This window comes from Lytechinus variegatus, chromosome 3 (assembly GCF_018143015.1).
Source record: "Lytechinus variegatus isolate NC3 chromosome 3, Lvar_3.0, whole genome shotgun sequence".
NCBI classification, from domain to species: Eukaryota; Metazoa; Echinodermata; class Echinoidea; order Temnopleuroida; family Toxopneustidae; genus Lytechinus; species Lytechinus variegatus.
This window is the reverse complement of record NC_054742.1, coordinates 37,310,703-37,331,607: the sequence shown is the minus strand read 5'-3', so window position 1 is coordinate 37,331,607 and position 20,905 is coordinate 37,310,703. Positions and strand designations below refer to the sequence as shown.

The 20,905-nt window shown below is 34.2% G+C and overlaps 1 protein-coding gene across 7 annotated transcripts in view; it reads left to right on the top strand.

Annotated features, from left to right (window-relative positions):
• Positions 1-20,905, top strand: part of LOC121410924 (neuronal cell adhesion molecule-like) — a 118,371-nt gene that overhangs the window by 23,629 nt on the left and 73,837 nt on the right. For 4 of the 7 annotated variants that reach the window (XM_041603316.1, XM_041603310.1, XM_041603317.1 and 1 more), the window contains exon 2: positions 1,441-1,515. The gene's annotated coding sequence lies outside the window, so the exon portion shown is untranslated. The other 3 variants (XM_041603313.1, XM_041603315.1, XM_041603314.1) reach the window with 3 other exon arrangements.

Sequence of the window (20,905 nt, the reverse complement as noted above, 5' to 3'; positions counted from 1 at the left end):
TGATCACAACTCACAAGACATCATGACACAACATCACTTGCCATCCACCCAAAAGCATTGAAGTTGATGGTGGTAACGAAAATCTTCACTTATGCAAGCCAGATCTCGTTTAAGGATGATTAAAAAAGGTGTTAATGAGAAGAGCACCTTTTCCTCCTCTCCCTCATATCCAGTACTAATGTGGAATATGAACTGAGAGAGAGGAGGTGGGGGGGGGGAGGTAGAGAGCTAGAGAGTAGTGTAATGAAAGGAAGTATGGGCTTGGGATCATTAACACCTATGGGGAGCCAGGGGAAGGTGTGTTTTGAGATTATTCATGATGGTTTATTTTAACCTCTTCAGTGCCAGGACATGGTCAACTTCTTATTGCCAAAACTGATAGAATATATATAATTCAAATAAAAAATTATGCAGGTGAAATTTATAAAGATGAGAGAGGAATTTCTTTTTTTTATATATAGTTTTTTCATTACTCCAAGATTTTTACTGGTAGTTATACTCTCATTCGCCTCTTTGTTCTCAAGCTCTATCTAATCTGACCTGAGGTCTATTTTCACTAAGACAATTTTATTTTGATCTAAAATGTTGACATAATCTAGATCAATATCATTACCAGCTATAATGTACTTTTTTAGATGAGTTCAATATTTTACCAGAATGTATTTCAGTACCTTTTTATCCTTAGTTTATTTTCGTAACCTAATCTGCTGAGTAAATGAACCATTTTGCCAACTTCCTTGTATACTTTAGGTAGATTAAACAGTATTAATTATTACCACTTCCAAATCACAGGCACAAAAAAATGGCAAGAACCGTGGGAACAAAACTGTCATCAAAAGGAAGAAAATAAAAAAACTTTCACTTTTGGTATTGGTTTAGGTCACAAATAGTGTGCATGTATTTCCTAAACCTCACTTGGTTACTTTTGGTAGTTTGAGTTAATATTTTTTTAATTAAGTAGATGTAATAATGATTTAAAGAGTTACTCTATAAATGCATCTGAAGTGTGACTGATATGAATAAGAACGATGGGTGGTATGGATATTATTGGTGTGCTATTGTAATGTGACACTGAACTAAAATCATTTCAAGTTTACAGCAGCTGAAGTAATACCACACACATCAATTGTACCAAGAGCTGAATAATGCATTGTGAAATGTTTGTTCACATCCTACATTTTAATAACATGGTCAGGAACATCTTTACAACCATTCAATCAAAATCGAGGACGGATGAGATTCTAATACAATACACATTCACAATGCACACTATAGCGTGGTGAAGGACAATGCAAAGTTAGTTGGAAACGCTAGTTTTCATCAATGAATTTAATAGGAACTTCCTCCCTTTGTCCTTCTCAAAAGACCATCCTTACCAATTACAAACAACACTCTTTTACCATCCATTCTACAATTTTGTTTTCCTCTGGCTTTTTACAGATCTTGAGTGGAAGACAATCCTGGACACATTTTCTGTGGCTGGTACCTGCTAGGAGATATCAATGTTTTGACAAGGTAAGATTCACTTAATATTTTTGTATATCCACTCTTTTTCTCTCTCATTCATTTTCTAAACATTATTTCGGAGAAAGAAAGATGTAGATTGGCCAATGTTGGTTGATCATGAAGTGCTATAAATGGGTAAGTGCAAGATTTATTTAATAATTCACTTTCAATGACAATACGAAATGCTCTGATTCAAACTTCCCCTTCCCCTTATTTGGAGCCTCAGAATTTTTTAACAAGAGTGGAAGGGGTCCCAAAATTTGTACAAGGAATATTTTAGGGTTTCTGAAATTAGAAAGAACTGTACAACCCTTTCTTGATGCTAAATACAGGAAACCCAAATATTTGCTTTGGATTTTTTTCCAAAGGGTGCATGATGTAGACATTTCTTCTCCATAGTTTAAAGACTATATGGTAATGGTGGATTAGATCTCATCAGAGGGATTCTAGAAGCTTTGGATGTGGCTCAGATTTTGATAATTGAAGGTTTCCTTTGCCTGGATGCAGCTATTCACCATACATGTAATTTTACGCTGTGCATGTGATTGTTGAATGTTTCTTATATGATCTAGAACTGGAAAAGAATATACTTCTTTTCCTTAAAAAAATGGAACAATAAGTTTGAGTCGCCATTACCTAAATATGCTTTCTGTTATTTGATTCTGCAATGGGCGATATTATCGTGGTTATTCTTCGTAACCATGAAATTGGGACTTTCCTGTGCATTAAAGTAGCAAGGTTGCTGACACTTTTCTACTTTTTATTTTAAAAGCTTCAAGAATCCACAGTTCCTATCTGGTGAAAAAATTGACATCCATGACGGAAGTACTCTAAGGTGTGTAAGGAAGTAATAACATATCATAGAGCACTTGAAGTTTCTATCAATATCATCTAGGATAGGTAGGAAATACTAAAGATCATGTGTCGTTGATTTCCCAGCATGCATTAAAATTGTCAAGTTTGTCTGCATATGTAATGTTGATCGCTCTATTTCAAAAGTATGCAAGATGGTATAAAGTATAAAAAGTGATCTGTAAAAAGGGAAGTTCACCCTCATATCAAGTTTTTTTTATATAAATCACCTCTTTATTGATAAATCATATAAATCATATAACAAAGCTAATAAATATATAAAGCCAGGATATCAGTTCTTGTCAAACGAGATACAGGGTAACAACAGCATATATGACATCGGTGTGAACATACAATGTAACAGATACATGAATGAAACATAAGTATAAACATTGTACAAATAACAGAACATGAGTGAAGTGCGCAATTCAGGAAGAAACTCACTGGAAAACTGTAAATTCATTGCATATTTGAACAATTTTGATATTCAATTAATTAATTATAAATGTGAGCCAGATAAATTTGAGTACATTTTTGCAGGAAATGATCATAAATCTAATACCAGTAGAAAAATGAGAGGAATGTATACTGAATGTTATGTTAATATCCATCAGATGATAACATAGATACAAATTTGAAGTTTAATTTTGTGATGTCACTTAGAAGCAGCTCCTTCATTATTACACGCATGAAAGGCCCTAGTTCTGTATATTTAAAATCCTTTTTTTTTCCTGAAAATCTCAGATCGTTTTAGTTTTGCAGTTAATAAGCAGACACATTTCATATTTATGCTTCATGGGAGGTCTGCTTGCATGTGACATTGGGGGGTACTTCCCTTTAACTGGATTTATCAAGTGTAGCATCCAGGACTTCAGACCATTGTTTCTCTGCTTTATCAATCTTATCAATTAAATAAAACCAACCAATGCTGTTTGTACACATTTCATATTGAAAATTAGGTAATGCTGTAAATCAACGTGATAAGTATAAGAGGAAACTTTCAGAATGAGACAACTTTCATGTTTATTTTAAAATGAATCATTCAACTGCAAGTCTTGGTCGATTTATTCAAATTTAATGTACTGCCAAGCTCATTGCAACATACTGAATCAATGTATCTTCTCCCTAAGTGTATTCACAAAGCTTAATAGACCAATCATGGATGAGTAAATCCAACCATTTATTGTCATTTGGAGCCATTAAACAGACAATAGAAACAATCATTAACAAGCTTGATTATGTACAATACTTCTCACAATACTCCCTTGCGCCATGTCTATTGGTAATGACAGGCCACAAACCCTCAGGGCAGAAGAGAGTAGTGTCTGCCTGTACTGATGTATACAGTAATTTATTTTGCTGTCACTCTGATGATAATCCTGCACATGACTCAAAATTAGCTAGATAAGTTTTGGTATGGTGCATGATACAAATGAAAATAGATAAATGCTTTTATTTTTATCCTTTTTGCCCTTCACTATTGGTATAAAAGACCATTTGTACATCAGTGAAATTGTATTGTTAAAAACATGATAACACTAACAGTGAAATGTTGCAGATGAGAATAATCTCATTATTATATAGTGCTTGAAATACAGTAAAATTCTAATATTTATTGTAACGTTCCACATGGGAGCAAAGAAAGATATTAGCAATACAAGGTTTTGTAAACATGATGAATTATTTATACCTATTTAAGTGCTATCTCCATGTTAATTGATCGAACAGAAATGTAAAAGTACTTCCAAGAAATCGTTAGAAGGATTTGCATTTTAGGTACCAAATGCATAGCTGAAAGAAACTCATATGGATACAGAGAAATGGTGTGTGATATAGTGACCATATCAACTCAAGTTAAATAGGACAATTTATAGGCTTTTATCCCAAGGGTCTGTCTTAAGGCTCCACTTAAGTCTAAGCCCCCCTGAAAAAAAAGATAAAACAATTGTTTTGTATGTGTATTTTATGTATGTGGGGTACTAGGGAAAATGCATGCAGTCTCCATGCATTTTTTATTGAGCGAGTGTGTGTGCTTAGAAATGTGAATTGTGTGTTTGGGGTGTGTGTGTGTGCAATGAGGAGTTTGTGCAGGTGCAGTGCGTGTATGCATGGGCGGTGGTGATGCGGTATTAAATCCCTCTTGCTCTCTCTCCCACTCTCTCTCTTTAACCGCCATCTGAGGATGCATGTAGTGTCATCCTAGCATCCATCTCGACTCTCATTCATTCTATCTTCTGGAAATATGGTTATAACATGCTGATGGAAGAGGAAAACTCACTTTATCTTGGTTATTCTAACTGGAAATCTATATCAATCTCCATTCTGTAAGTTACTTGTCTATCACTGTATCTCCGCTATTGGGCGGTAGCCTCTTCTCGTGGATTGTGACAATATCTTGAGGGTTGGACGTTTGAGATCTCTACATTGAGAAGGTAGTGTATATTGGTTTTTCATTTTCATGCATGCTTGCGATATACACACTACCATCACATTCACAACCAGTGGTCGCCGTTCCCCAGCATAAAGCCACTGGTGCGTTTTGCTGGTAAGCCTGTGAATAAGCAGATGAGTCACCCCAAAATTTGTCAGTATGTGTGTTTGGATGTTTTTAGTCTGTATTTATGGAGCATAATATTAGTCAGTCCTTCATTCAGCATTATACCCATAGACACCTGAAGATCTAAACATCAGTATCATTGAATGTAGGGTTGAGGATAGTGATGATGTTTCAACCACACCTAGATGCTGAAAAGGATGCGGGGGGCAATCTCCATAAGCTCTCTTTCTCTCCCATGGGATCACCATAATACTTCTGTAGGTTAATGAATTAATATCCTCTACTCTCTGCCTCTGGCCCCTTTCCTATGGGGAATTAAAGTAAAGATAACAGAACCATCTAATGTAGATGTGTACATGTTTGTATGAGTTGAACAGATATGTGGTTTTGTGTGTGATAAGCTGTTGGTTTGTTGCTTGCATCATTGGTTTTCAACAGGAACAGATGATGCATAATAATATTGATAAATGACAGTGACAATTGCATCATATCTGCATGGATATAATGCACCTTTTCATGAAAATACAAAATCCATCAACAGATATTATGAGCAAATTTCACAAACCTGCATTTATATCAAAATATAGAATCACTTTTTATGTGTGTAAAACATATAAGGGTTTCTGTGGTTAAGTTTTATAAACTTAAAATAAAATTCCCATAATGTTATCTAATTTTGCTCATGGATGGGTCTTTTTAAGTGTACGTAGATATGGAACTAGGATCAATCTTGTTATTTCCTTATTCATGGTTATGAGTTTCTGCTTTTTTAAAAAAAAATACCTATGGAAGTTTAAACCTTACACACAGTTTACACAAGTTTTACCCATGGTTTACACCAATATTTTACCTCCTTTTTAGATTTAAATGAGAAAGACAAATATTACATTTAACCCATATGGATTTAATGTAGAATTAATCATCTGGGACTTTAAAGTTAATCTTTAGATGCAAAAATAAATACAATATTTAGCTGGTCACAATTTACAGCCAAACTTGATTTATTTTTAATTCTTGAAATTTAGAGTGCATCTCATTATATTTCAATATGTATCTTTGTTTTACATAATTAATTTTCAGTTTCTGACATATTAAGTCTTCCATGAATTCTTCTAAGCCTTGCTAAAATTGATGTACTTAATTGACTTAATTGAAATTTAATAATCCCAAGACCATGTTATATCTCAACTGGGTAGTTCACTCACTGATTGTCAATTAGTGTGGGCTTTCATTTTTTTTTGGGGGGGGGTATATGACATGATTATAAATGCTGTTAGAGTGACATGTATTCCTATGGTAATTATTTTGTGCAAACAAATAATTCCATTTATACTTGATTGCATTATATACATTGACAATATCTTAATCTGAATCTCTAATTTGTTTTAGTTTTAATTAAATTATTTTGTGTGTAAGAGATTTAGCTTCTAAAATGTTTTCATGAATTACTGAATTGTCATTTTTAAATAAACAATCTATTGATTAACCCCATATGTGATCTACCTTATTGATTAGCCCTACTGTTATTTTGTAAGGAAACGTCCGATTCTATTAAACTCATTTAAAGTATGAAACTATGAATTTAGTTTTTAATCATTCGCGAATGTTTATTGAGCACTCTATAGATTAAATATAGTAATGAAATTATTTCTCGGAATCTTTTTAAAAATGGTCCTTTGTTATAATTGAAAGAAAATGTTGATTGGTTAGATGTAGTGTAAAATGAGTGAAATATTGGTGACTTAAGAATGACACCTGGACAAAGCAGTGTTTATATTGGTTTAAGATATACATCAATCAATATGTATACCCACTCTGTCAACAGAGTTGACTTAAAGACTGTTTGGTCTTACAATAAGGGTATGACGTTGTTTGAAGGATATCCAACGAATTAAATATTTGCAAATCAATTTCATTGCCTAAACCATCATTCATAGAGTGTAAAATGTTCATGCCAATTCGAAAAACTGATCATGTTTACATAGGATTGCAAATATAATAAGTGAAACTGGCATACTTGATGGTTCTCAATTTGGTCAAATTTGTAAGGTTGTCAATATTTTGAGAAAATCATGTAATTTGAAGAAGTTATCCCTGTTCAACTGTCCAAAATGATCTAATTCCTAAGTAATTTTTGTCTTGATGTTGATTAACAATACTGTATATTTAAATATTTAATATTAGATAAGATATTTTTTGTGGTGATGAAAGAAAACCTGATCTGACAAAATAATAGTTGGAGGGTACAGCTGAACCTTTTCATAATTACAATTTTCCAATACCACTTTGCTTCAAGGCAGGTAATTCCAGAGAAAATTTTCTAAATTTCATTACCTTTTCTTTCACACATGTACATTACAAAATGAGGTTGTTTCCCCTCTAAAGTAATAAAAAACAAACAACCACAAATATTTAGCAAAAATAATTTCATACTATATTTTTGTTTTATACATTGATTTAGCTATGAAGGCAGCATTTTCTTTATCATATTCATCAGATCATTCCTTTTTTGGATTGAAGTTCATAATTTGTGATTACAAGACCAAGGCTTGATTCTTTTCACATCTCAGGATTTGTTTTTTCATTTAAATTGATGTTATACTATTGATAGAGGGGTTTGGGGATTGGTTTAGTCTTGCTATAGTCTTGTTAAATCTGCCATGAAATTGCTAGTTAATTGGAGGTTACCCAGTCAGGTTTTAGGTGGTTTATCCCTTTTTTGTGTAGCCATTCAAAACCAAGTAGAAAAGGTCATTCATCATTATTTTGTTCTGTCGTTGACTTTGTCTCCACTTGGAGAAAGAATATGATATTGAAATAGAGCTACAGAATTATTTTCTTTCGAAGATGGTAAATCATGAAGTAATAATAAGCATGGACACAGCATCGAAGTGTAAAAAATAAAAATTATCTCCCAGAAAGCATGATTTGTGCTACACTGCTACTACAGATGTATAGCTGATAGTCGTGACATTGGGTATGATTGTGATTGGGTTAGGTGCAGCGATACGATATCACACTATTCTGGTGAGGGATGACACAAAAGGGACCCTTCCCTTTGAACATGAGGTTTGCAGCTCAAATTTATGCCAGTGAAGGTGATGATTTTGTGATTGTGATAGTGATAACAATGATGATGGTGATGATGATGATAATGGTGATGGTGATGGTGATGATGATGGAAATTACAATAATTGAAATTGGAGACAGTAATGGTGGTAATGTTTGCAATTATGATGATGATGATAATGATTTAGATGGTGACGGTGATGCTGATGATGACAAAGGTGATAATGATACTGATTGAGCTTTGCTAAGAGCACATATTACATACAATGATCTGTAATGACAACAGGATGACAAGACCCAATGACCAGCCCATGGCTCATAAATCATTACATTATATTTTAAGTTATTATAAGGATTATTCTGATGATTAGATCATCAGACTTCCTTCACTTCTCTGTGATCAGTAGAAGATGTTGAGTTGTTATTTAACCACACCCTATATGACATCTCTCTCTTCTCCTTGACTCCAGTACCGTCATCTGCATCTCATCCCAAGAATGGGCCTCCTATTAATCATCAGCAGCAACCTATATACCATCAAACTGCTCATCAACGTTCATGTTCATACTCTTATTAATAACTGTCATGCTCACATGCACGTGTTGATTCCTTTTTCATCCAGGTCCATACTAATAGACCATTTATAATATATGAACAATATCTAAAGCATTTGAAACTTTAAAGACTTAATTTGCATTAGGAGTTAAAGGCATCATGAGTTAACACATTATGTTCACATTTATTGTAAGAATTATTTTCTCTTTGTGCTTGTTTGGTATCGCAAGGTTGATACATGTATTTTTATTTAAAAAAAAACAGTATAGCTAATCACCTTTAAATTAAAACAACCTAACATTCATCAAAAGTTGATCTAAGAATGTTTTCAATCTCTTTTCTCTGTATTAGGAAAAAAAGGGCAATCAAAGCATTTCAGAGCAAACAAATAACAAACAGTTCTTTTATAGTGCATATCATATTATGATATAACATCTCTATGTGCTTCCAAAATAATTTGTATATTATTATCCAACTTTAACCTGGCAAACTTAAAGTGCACACAGATTTCAACAAATTAATTCCTGCCAGGTACCCATTTACCTCACCTGAGCTCAAAGTAGATAAACTTCTGGCTGAAGAAAATTACGCCATGGCTGGGATTTGAACCCTTGATCCTCTGTTTCAAGGTCCAGAGACTAATCCACTGGGCCACGATGCTCCGCACGTGCTTGACATTAGACCAAGAGAATTTACGGTTACATGGGATAGTATTCATTACAGGAAAAAGCTTTTCCATGCGCTAGCTGAAGGCCAGAAAAAGAAATTTATTAAGTAATAAATAATTCAAGCTTTTACAGAAGGGCTCCATTAGTTACGCCCTTGACATGATCATAAAAATTAATCATAATCTAATGGATTAAGTATGAAAGTGTGAGTGGAGCAATAATGTCAAGGTGATCATGTAAGACTGTGAAGTAGAAAGCTGCAGGGTGTATAGACTGTCAATAATGCAACCCTCTTCGCACTCTATGCTTGGAGGAATGTATTATAGGTAAAACATTAGTCATGTAGCCCAATAGCAGTTGAAGGGGGAGGGGCTAACAAACCTTTATGGTGTAATCTTTAAATGGAAAAGAAAGAGTATGCAGAAAGGAAAGTGTTACATGTGACTTATTTAACAAGAAGTTTTTAGAATTGTATAGAACAATATTGTTTTTTTAATAACCCTTCTTTCATGATTATATTCTCAGCAACTCATTAGTATCAGGATTTGAAGTTCTAGTAGGATCAATGATTTGTACAAAGGAAGATTGAGTTTATGTCATTGAACAAAAATCTAACAAAAAATAATACAACAATCTAACAAAAGAAATGATACCAGTTTATAAGCTCCCTTGTACTCCATTTCCAATGATGGCCATTTCTATGGTATCTTCTAATTAATTGATTGATTGACAATTAATTGGATCCCATGAAGCCATTGGAAATGCCATGGCCAAACCATCTTTGGAATTGAATTAATTCAACTTTTTTTTGCGCTGCCGATCCTTTTGAGCATTGAATGGCAACTGAAATTTTTGTTTGAATGAAACTTTAGCAGTGAGATAGAATATGCAGCTGAGCATTAATAGAAAATAATGAGCATATTTGTAAATCAATGTGTAATAAAAATTTTGGTCACAGGAAAAAAAAATTAGGTTCTTATTTGTAATTAAATATTTGATATTTCAGTCTAGGAATTCCCATTTTGGCAACATAATTTATTGATAATTTTATTATTTGTTTTTATGGAGAACGGCAGTCATTACATAATTTTTCTCCTCACAAATGCCAGGCCTCATTTTCTTTCTCTGGGTCTAGCAAACAGTGAATATGGCATCTTTTCTTTATTGATTTGCTATACATCGCAGAGACACATTGGTATTTCTTTGTGCGGTTGGGGAGCGCCAGACGTAACATGCACACAAACATTTCCATGGAAAAGCATGTGAGAGCCGAGATGATGCTTATTAGATTCATATTGCATGGTTTCCCCCACTACATTAGATTAATGGCCGACGAGGGAATGTGGGGGAAGAAAGAAAGGTTAGAAAAAAAAACAGAAAGAGATAAGGCATAAGAAAGTATGGAAGAGGCAAGGGAGGTGATGAAATGGATGTTGGAAAGGAAGAGAGGTTAAAGTGATTGATGAAGAACTGTGTGGATGCGACAACAAGCTGGAGAAGGGAAAGACCAAAACAGAAAAATGAAAACTTATTATGAAGGAGATAGTAGCCTTCTATTGTGTTCAGAACATGTATTTATAAAAAAAAACATGTTACTTTTTATCAATGTTGTACTACAACAGTGAGAAGTGATGAAAAGATTTTTCTTTTATGCTGCACTGTTCATCAGTTTAATAAAGCAAGGTATTGTTGTGTACTTAAATATTATACTTTTTATTATTAAGAATGATAATATCAGGGAAGGAAATGAACTTTATTTAAACTGGGGTGATTGCTGAATTTTTCTTTAGCAATTTCTTCTTTTTCAAGGACTACTTTGTGTAGGCCTTCATTGAACAATGTGAAAGCAATCTCATTCACTAATTGACCTCATGTATTATATCTGAAAGGGTTATGTTGTGAAATATCTGAAAGTTAAGAAAGCTCAGAGAAACATCATTATGAAATGTATCCCAGTTTACATATATTTGATGTTTCAAATGTTTGATTATTGAGATAAGGCAATATATACGTATGGTACAAATAATAACTGCACCACTGCCATATTCCATACAAAATTTGTCATCACTGTCTTTTAAATAGTCAATGTATGTGGGCTAGAAATATCCCAACATGTGGGATGCTATTGCCCTTGTGCTTATTTTCTTTTATCTATGTAGAAGTAATGAATATATTCATGGCACATCTTGGTAAGTATGGTGGAGGACATAAATTTTACATTTATTGCCTCAAGTCAAGCAGATGGAATTTTCGAAGACATGAGGAAAGCATTTAGAGAACGAGGCCCATCATGTTAAATTTATGGATACAGCGGAAATGAGACAAAGGCAAGATGGAAATTTGCTAAGAGCTGAATATTTTTTTTTTAAAATCAAAGAAAGTGAAGGAGGTATAGAAAAATAAATATGATTGATTTAAGTCATGGACAGATACAATGAGGGCAGCAGATATAAGATGTTGAGATGACAGATATCACATTTTCCCTTAGAAGATGAGACAGGCCTATTTTTTGTCTAATACCAATTCCAAATAATTTCATACATGCAGGGGAAAAAATACATGGTGGGGGAGACTTTGGGCAATATTGCCCCTGGAATGCTTAAAAGAGCCCTTGAAACTAATAAAAAAAGGAGCGTTGGAAAATCCAAATTTATTGCAATGATAAAGCTTATCCAATAATCCAATGATGCAGAATTAGGCAGTATGCTGTGAAAAGTAGCCGCCAAAAAGACATTTTTTACCTGCCAACACGTAGCTCAAGTGATATCCTCTTATCACTGTTAAAAAAGGACAACTGATTCTTACTACTTTTTTCAGTGTTGTTTTATAAAGCAATAGATGGTTATTCTGTAGTTCTATATGTCATTTTGTACATAAAGCATTATGAAAATATTGCATAATCCAAGCAATGGTGCATAATGTAGGGAAATGGTAGTACATCTGTCAGTTTGCATTGACTCGCAAATTTGCAAAGCATATTACTTTTTTTAATTTAAAAATGCTTTAAAGAAGAAATGAATGGAATAGCGCAAATTACCTAAACTCTTCTTCTTGTTGCAATGAGGATTATGCCAATGATGAACTCAGTGGTGACCATAATGCCAAACGAGACAGACGTGTCATACTTAGAATAATCCTACCCCGGACGGGAGTGAAAGGGGTGGGACTGGCATAATATATCATCTGAGAGTATGATGTTGGCTCCACAGGCTAGATTCATCTAATGGCAAGGATGTGTCCTCATTCAGACATAGATACCAGAGACATCTGGTAGACATTGAATATGTCATCCTTATAGTCTTCTTTAATGTAGACCTCCTTCCATCTCTCACTGAGGTCATCCTCTCCTTCATGCGATACTTGAGATGTAATATAAACATGTTCATTCACAACTTTGTTTTATGTTAACTTCATCACTAAATAGTTTATTCATGCATTTTTGTTTAATGCTTTATATCCTTATATTGAGAAAATGTGGGAAAGAGTGATCAATGGATGGATGGAGAAAAGGAAAGGGGGTGAGGATCAATATAGGGATAGATTATACAAAAAAAGAAATACATTATGATCAAGAGAGAAAATGAGAGTAGAAGCCCAAGAATAGGTAACACACAGAGAAAGAAAATATGTGGTCTCTTCTTTTTTGTCAAAAAACCTCATGGAGGTTACAGACTCTGTGAGTCATAATTAGTCATTTTCTGACCAAAAAAAAAATCCTTCCATAATCTATAAGTGTCAGTCAGTTCATTATGGTTTCATTAATGCATGAAACTGTAATCAAGATATTTTGCCCATGAGTGTATTTGAAATAATATTCCTCATTATAGAAATGTTTGGGCAAGTGCTTTCTAAGCCTGATGTGGACTTAGTTCAAAGCAGTGTTCACTTGAGGCAATATTTTTCTTCTACAGGAGCAATGGTCTTTAGGAATGATACACATTCTAACCCAATGTACCACTTTCAATCAGGTTATCATCACAGTTATCTCTCATAATATTTTGATCATTGATCCTACTCCAGCAAACGTTATCTTATGTGGTGCCCATTCCAATCAACACACAGACTCCAATACAAACAGCCATGTACAATGCTTGCTCCCCTCCCCTATCTCTGATCTGCAACATATATGATTATATCTGTCTCTGTCTGTCTCTCGGTACACATGTCTGTCTGTCTCTCAGTATACATGTCTGTCTGTCTCTCAGTATACATGTCTGTCTGTCTGTCTCTCTATTTGTCTATTTCTGACTCTGTCTATCTCTCTCTACGGCTCTGTTTCTCTTTCTGTGTTGCCCTCTGCATCGATACATCTCCACATCTAAATCTCTCTCACTGTCACCCTCTTTCTCCATCTCTACCTCTACAGCACTGTTTGTACTTAGCCTCCTCCTCTCACTCTCCATGTAGTTCTATATTTACTTTATTGTCCATCTTTTATCTTATTTCTCTCTGTCTTTCTGAATAATCCGTTTTCTGAATTGGATTTGAAATAAATAGTTTGGTTCTCTGTGTACTGTTCAGCCACATTACATATATTCTGTGCTTCTCTACGGTATCCCCCTACCTTCTTCTCTCGACCCCCTTTCTCCACCTCCCATTCTCCTAATTGAAGTGATGGTGCAGGGATCTTCCTACCAGCAACCCAAGATGACCTCACATCTCATATAGCCCATGAGTGCTAGTGCAATGGATGCGCGAGAGAAAGAAAACATCTTTCCGGTCTTGGGGTATGGGATATCACAAGAGTAGGAGGTGTAGGAGGCGATATAGAGTATCTCATTGTGAGGCTACGTCTTGACGCTCCACGGTGCCAATTAGATAGAAATACTTCTGCGGTGATTCTTTTCATTCAACCCCATTGCTTGTACTTTCTCTGCTATTTGTAGGAGATATATTTACACAGCTACGCGAGTATGTGTTTCTCTCTTTAGTCCCACCTATGCCCCTTTGTAGGGGGTAATGGTATACATACTTTGCTCTAGTATGTTTTCATGTGCTAAGGCATGTCTTTCAAGGAAGCCTCATCATTCATATCCCACTGTGGGTGACATGGATACCAAGTTAAAGCAATATTCAGCATGTATTGAACTACAATTCAAGTTACTTATTAATGGAACTATTGGACCATGTTTTTTTTCTTCACTTCTCTCTTTATGTTGAATTACAGATGCATGAACTTATTGGTGATAATTTATTATTCTTTCAAATTTGTATCTATTTACATTCTTATCTGCTGTTAGATTTGTTTATATTGTCGGGCATTTCTGAGGCAGGGTTAATGACTGTATGCACTGCTCTAACTTTTCTGATTCAGAAATATTCAGCTGCTACCTCCTGTCTTTTTACACAACTTCACTCTTTTGTTTACCGCCTAGCAAAAATCTGTCAAACTCATTATATAGCAAAAGTTTATGCATTCATTTTTTTTGTTTGATATTGGACATATATATAACAGAATTCATTCTATGCATTACATGCCCAATCCCCTAGGATTTCAGGAGTACTTCAAGTATGTTTATTTTTCTCTTCTTGGTACTGTTGGATCATATGGATTGTCTCATTTTCTTTGATGTAATATATAATTAATCTGCACATTTGAACTCAATCTTTCTTATACTCCAGGGTCACATTATTAACCTTCTGTGCAAAAAATTATTTTCACAACATATTATTTCAATCCCATGTGTTTTCTCCTGGAGAAACAATACACTTTAAAACTAAAACTATGTTCTTCTATTGCTGTATTCATGTACATGTACCTTATTGAAAGTTAAATTGTTAGGGTGATAATGTATTCTTATTATTCTCTTTTTATTATTAAATAAGGCTAACAAAAATAGGTCTGTCATACTAGTATATCATTTTCAGTGTACTCTTGATAATGTATAGTCTATGTGGTTCTTTGTGTTTGTGGTTTCCTTAGTTACAGTATTTCCTTAAGCTCTACAGCCCAAACCTTTTCCGTTCAATCAAAGGAGTAGAATGTAAGTTGTCATGGAAACTACACTGTGGAGTAGATTGACCCACATACTTTATCTTAATTTCCTTTTAACACCATATGTCTTTTTATTAACTAAGTGTAATTTCCAAAAGGGATGAATATTTAGCTGAGAAAATGTCTGGAACTTTTGTAGCTCTTAAATTTCATTAAAAATTTCAAGAGTAGTATGTAGTTTCGAAAACAATTTGGCTCAATTGAGGTTCAAAACATTTGGGTTGATACTTTCTAAACACTAATATATTTCCCCCAAAATATGCAACCACGCTATCTCTATTATGGAATGAAAGGTGGTAGTAGATGATAAATAAAACAATTTTCAAAATTTTGTATATTTATAGATTTTGTAGCTTCATAGATTCAGTCTGTCACTTTTGCTTGGTTACTATGCCTTCACTATTTAAAACATCCATCCAGGTATGGTATTTCACTTTCCTGGATTCAATGTCATTTTGGGGCTTTCTATAGCTTCCTGTGTTAAGTCAAACCCAGGATGTCGCACACGTGCGGGCCCGTTCCATGCTTTTTCCATAGATAATTTCCCCTCATTTTATTTTGCTTGGAAGCAAACGTGATTAGAATAAAAGGTGCGCCCTTGGCTGCTTTGTAATCACCGTATATGGCTGAGATAATATTGTGAGCGCTGGTGGTGTCGGTTGATTCCTGGTAGATTGTCAGGGAAATGTAGGACGCTGTTCCCTGAAAAGCCATTGATGATGTCATGTAATATGCTAAACAGCTCAAGTGCATGTGGGCGGTGTTTGTTGTTGAAATAATGGATGAGGTTTGGATTATTTTGCCATCCATGTATCTGACCTTGAGACTCTGTGGCGATTTCTTGTTTTATTCGCCCTTCAAACCAAAAAGGGTTTAGAGCCATTTGAAATTATTTGACTTTGACACATTATTCTGAAAACAATGTTTTTATGAATTTTGTGTCTGATGCTGGGAAGAAATGGATATCAACAATTACAAGTAATCATTCATGCTTACATTACATGCATTATCCCCCTATACTATAGCTCTGTGTAATTACACAGACTCTACCCCCTCCCTCTCATCTCTCTCCCTCTCTCTCTTTCCAATCTCTGCCTATCCAATACTCTTTATTTTCTGGTTAATATTTGTTAATCCATCATAAGATGCCCTATCAATGGCTACCATGACCTTGTCAACAAAAGATCCCCTTCCATCCGTCTGCGGTCGTCGCCATCCAAACAGACATGACGATTTCAAAACTCTACTAGACATCATTGAATCAATCACATCTCATTTCACTAAACACATCATTACCTACTTGATGGTACTTCCATACGTATCACAACCTCATAGACCCATCCACCCAGAAATATGTATGGCAGAATAATTGAGCAAATTCTTTTCTCCTGCAAGCATGGCCTATTGTGCTCCTGACAAATTGGCCGTAACTGTCATTAATGAACTTGTTGTGTATTGTATCGCTATTGATGATGGATTCGTGGTGTGTAATGTCTTAAGGTTAGGTATAAAGTTATTGGGGGAACTCATTACTCAGCGTCTGCATGCTTGGAATTCTTATGTATAATTAGAGAAGCAGCCTGATTTTTAAATGGGATATGAGTGGAATTGAACTCTAGTATTTTGACTTTTGACTTGTTTTGTATAGGTCAACAATAGCTCAGAATTACATGCTAATGGAATGCAGTCTGATTCTGAATCAATCTTTATCATCTAGTTTATTCAACAATAGCTCTCAAAAATAAAACTATTCAGGAGTAATGGTTTACTACTTGCAAAGTTTGCAACAAAATGGGAACAGATATGATGTTGAAAGTAAAAAAAAAAATATTGAATGCATATAAGAGCAAGAATTTTCAAGCTATTCTGAACTTTTAGATGAGATTTGCCAACCAGTGAATTTTCCTAACTGCCCATTTATACATATCCTTGCCATTTCATTTCATATATAAGTCTCTCCTCCCCATTTTCTCTCCAATTTGAATAAATCTTTTTTTCTCCCTCATTTCATATATTGGGGTCATGCCTAGTTATTTCTCTCTTACATTATTTCAACAATTATGTCAATAAGTACAATTGTCCATCCTGATTCCTGAATAATCCCTTTACTTCTCTCATTTCATATATTTGGGTGATGCCTAGCTATTGTTCTCTTCATTTTTTTATGCCAATAAGTAAACTTGATTGCCTCATTGAAAATTATGTTATCCCTCAAAAAGAGAGGTATTGGAATTGCCAAAATCTTCATCAGAGTTCACTTCATGTGATGACCTTTATGTGACTTCATACTGGCAGGGTTCTTCAATTTCATGCTGCAAGTAATACCTAGCTCCCCTCCTCCCCCCAATATTAAATTTTCACTAAAAGACATAACTTTATTTCTCACTCATCTACATCCTGAACCCCACCACACCCATGTTCCATTCTGTACAGTGTCATATCAAAAGGGCAAACATCAAATATTAACAGAGAATGCTGCAGATAGCACTTTGGTAGTTATCCATCCAATCTAAAATGATTGTGCTCATTCTCTGTATCAGACCGCCACAACTATATTGAGGTCATCGTACTTTTCTTCCCCCTCACACTCTCTACTGTCACCAAAAATACACCAGACTAACATGTATGAATACTAAATCATCCAAGGGTAAATTATATTCTCTTGCATGTGAGACAAGCATATTACTAAAAATAATAGCCTGTTTTACAGTTGGCTCATATGAATGTAATTGTAACGTCCATGTATTAAAGTTTGAATGGATAAACTAATTGAATATAACCAGTGATCTTAATAATCTTTTTGCAAATTAATATCATATTCAATTCATCAATAGAAATAGAAATATACAGGGACTCGAGGACAAATTAACCCGAAATGTTGTGTGTGTTTTTAAGAATCCAACATTTGCAAAGTAGCCTCGTATGTAAGCTTTAATCATATGTACCATTATTGGTCCATTACAAAAAATAAATTCGAATGAATAGACAGAATTAACCCTATAGAGAATATTTATTTCAATTTTGATTCATAGCAGTTGGTGGCCAATTAATTTATATGTGCGCTAAAGTTGTAATTAACAAAATGAATGTTATTACACAGAAGAATAATCACTTGGATGTGGACTTATTCTTTAATCCATTGTTGATCATATAATCGGTTGGTATGCATTAGTACATTGCTATCTTCATAAGATAGCACAAAACATGAGAACATGTTGTCCATTGTATAGATTCAGTCTATTGAATCAGTGATTTATTTCAGAGTCTTCATGTATCAGTTGAATACTTCCCAGGAAGTGAAGATCTTGCAAACTCTACACAGCCAAAACTGGTGTTAACCGGTGTACATAGAGGACAACACCAGTTATTTTACACTTGTGTTAAATTAATGGTGTTAGTTTAACTCCTATAGGTGTTATTACAACACCTTTGGTTGTTACGTTTACAATCTTTGGTGTTATGTTCAATCTCTTGGGTGTAATTTTAACACCTCGGGGGTGATCCTCTATTAACGCCAACTGGTGTCACTTTTCACACCACAGTTTTTACAGTGTATGTGCAGAGTTCCCAGGTTGTATTCTTGTTGGTTTCTTCCTTGATTGTAAATCTATGTCAAAAAATGTTGAACAGGAGAGTGTTTCATCGTTGTCTTCTGAAAAATTGTAGGATTCAACAACTTTCCTTGATATGAATGGCTAAAAGCACACGTACCCGATTGTTACTATGTTAACTGTTGGATAAAACTTTTGAGTCCTTCATTGAATGCTTCATTGAATTTCAATATTTTACCTCCATTTGCATGCATTCAAATTCAAGGTTTCCTCAGTCTTAAGGAGGCAATTTAAGATTTGTGACACAATATATTGTTATTTTGCTTATACATATTTACTCCCTCTTTTGCCAAATAATTGCATTACAGAAGTTGCATGCCAAATCTAAAGCTGCCTATAATGACATGATATGATACAGTATGCATTGAAACTGAAATAAGTGATATTGTAAAAGCTTTTTGCCTCGGCAGTGAATATGTAGTAACACATAGCATTTCTTTGCACTTTACACAAACTCTATATGGGAGTGCTATGAAGCGGTCAGATTTTCCACCAGGCTTGCTGTTGTCAAGTTTTGATGTGCATATCTTGAGTAATTGAAATGTCAATTTCATGGAGATCTGATGCATGCTTTCCTTCTCAGATCGAGAGTTAAAAGGATGGGACAGAGAATGGGAAGAAAATGACTCTTGTTGTTTCAGGCAACAAATTGCCTCAAATTGGTTTAGAATAGAAACTATGCTTAAGGGCAGTTTTGGACAGATACTTGAGTCTAAAGTGGACATGTCTACATTGACAGTGACTTCTAGTTCATCCATATATAAACAACTTTCCCATTTTATAATTTCCTACTTGTACTGTATACTTTCTCTATGATATATATTAGATGTTTAAAAGCTCAAGGTCTGTTTAGATATCTGGAGAAATTTTGATAAGCAGTTAAATATCACTAAATTCTTAAGATTTATGATTGAGAAATGTATTATAAAATGTGTGTACTCATTACACATGCAGTACTAAGGCAACCTGCTTTCAAATTAGGGGAAAGAGATGTTTGCTTAATGTTTGAATAAATACTAGTCCTAGATGGAGAGCTAGTGGATTTGATTTGCCATTTTCAGCTCTATCATTCATCAAGATCAATAATATTATTGAGCTCATAATATACTTCCGACAAATATATATCCCCCTCCTCCCGTTAGAATGGAAATTTTTCTATTCTGAAGTAGAATAAAATTAATTCTATTGATCATATGAATTCTATGATTTTTTTATTTCAACACTATAATGAAGATTTGTCTTTATACTTTTCAGTTATTCCCAAGAATTGATATTATACAACATGCAATCACAAACATTTATACTCAATAGTCATTGGAGTATGATATCTTACAGACTTGCCCATTCCAAAGTGAATATAGATGATGTTGATCTGTTTTGGACTGGTATGATAGCTTATGTAGATTACTAGTCATGCTCTAGTTACTGTTATAATCCTGTGAGACAGTCCCATATTCCCTGTATGTCTCTGATCATGAATGATGGAACAGCTCTGGAATGAGGCCAAGCTAATAAGATGAGCCTGTATTGTGCCCTTAACAAGACAACAAAAAAGTACAATCGTGTGAATATGTTTGATTATGAGAAATTATTCATTGAACCTTTGAATATTTGATTGATTATGATTATAAAGATCAGTTGGGGCCCTCTCCACAAGAAACCAATGAGTTTGGTGCTTCTCTCAGTCCCCACCTTAATATTTGAATGTCGCATCATATTATAAATATATGCTGAAATAAGTGAAGTAAATGTACAGTGGAATAAATTTGTCAGTTTGCAGAAGTTAAACATTGTGCACTCATAAATTTATATTTTCTCAATTCACTTAGTTTCATTTTGTCATATGTGGAAGACATGATGCAATTGTTCTTTAATTTTTTGGCACCTTTTATTGATAAAGTTCTTTCAGATTGTTGTATATGCTGTATGTTGTATGCTTCGAACTGCTTGTAAAAAGCAATGAAGTTGACTGTTATTGGGTAACATACAGGGAAGATTAAGAATGACTGTAAATAAATCAAGTAAGTAATTATGAGTCATCTCTGTATGGTCTAAATGATTATAAAGTAAATGACTTTTAAATTATCTCAAT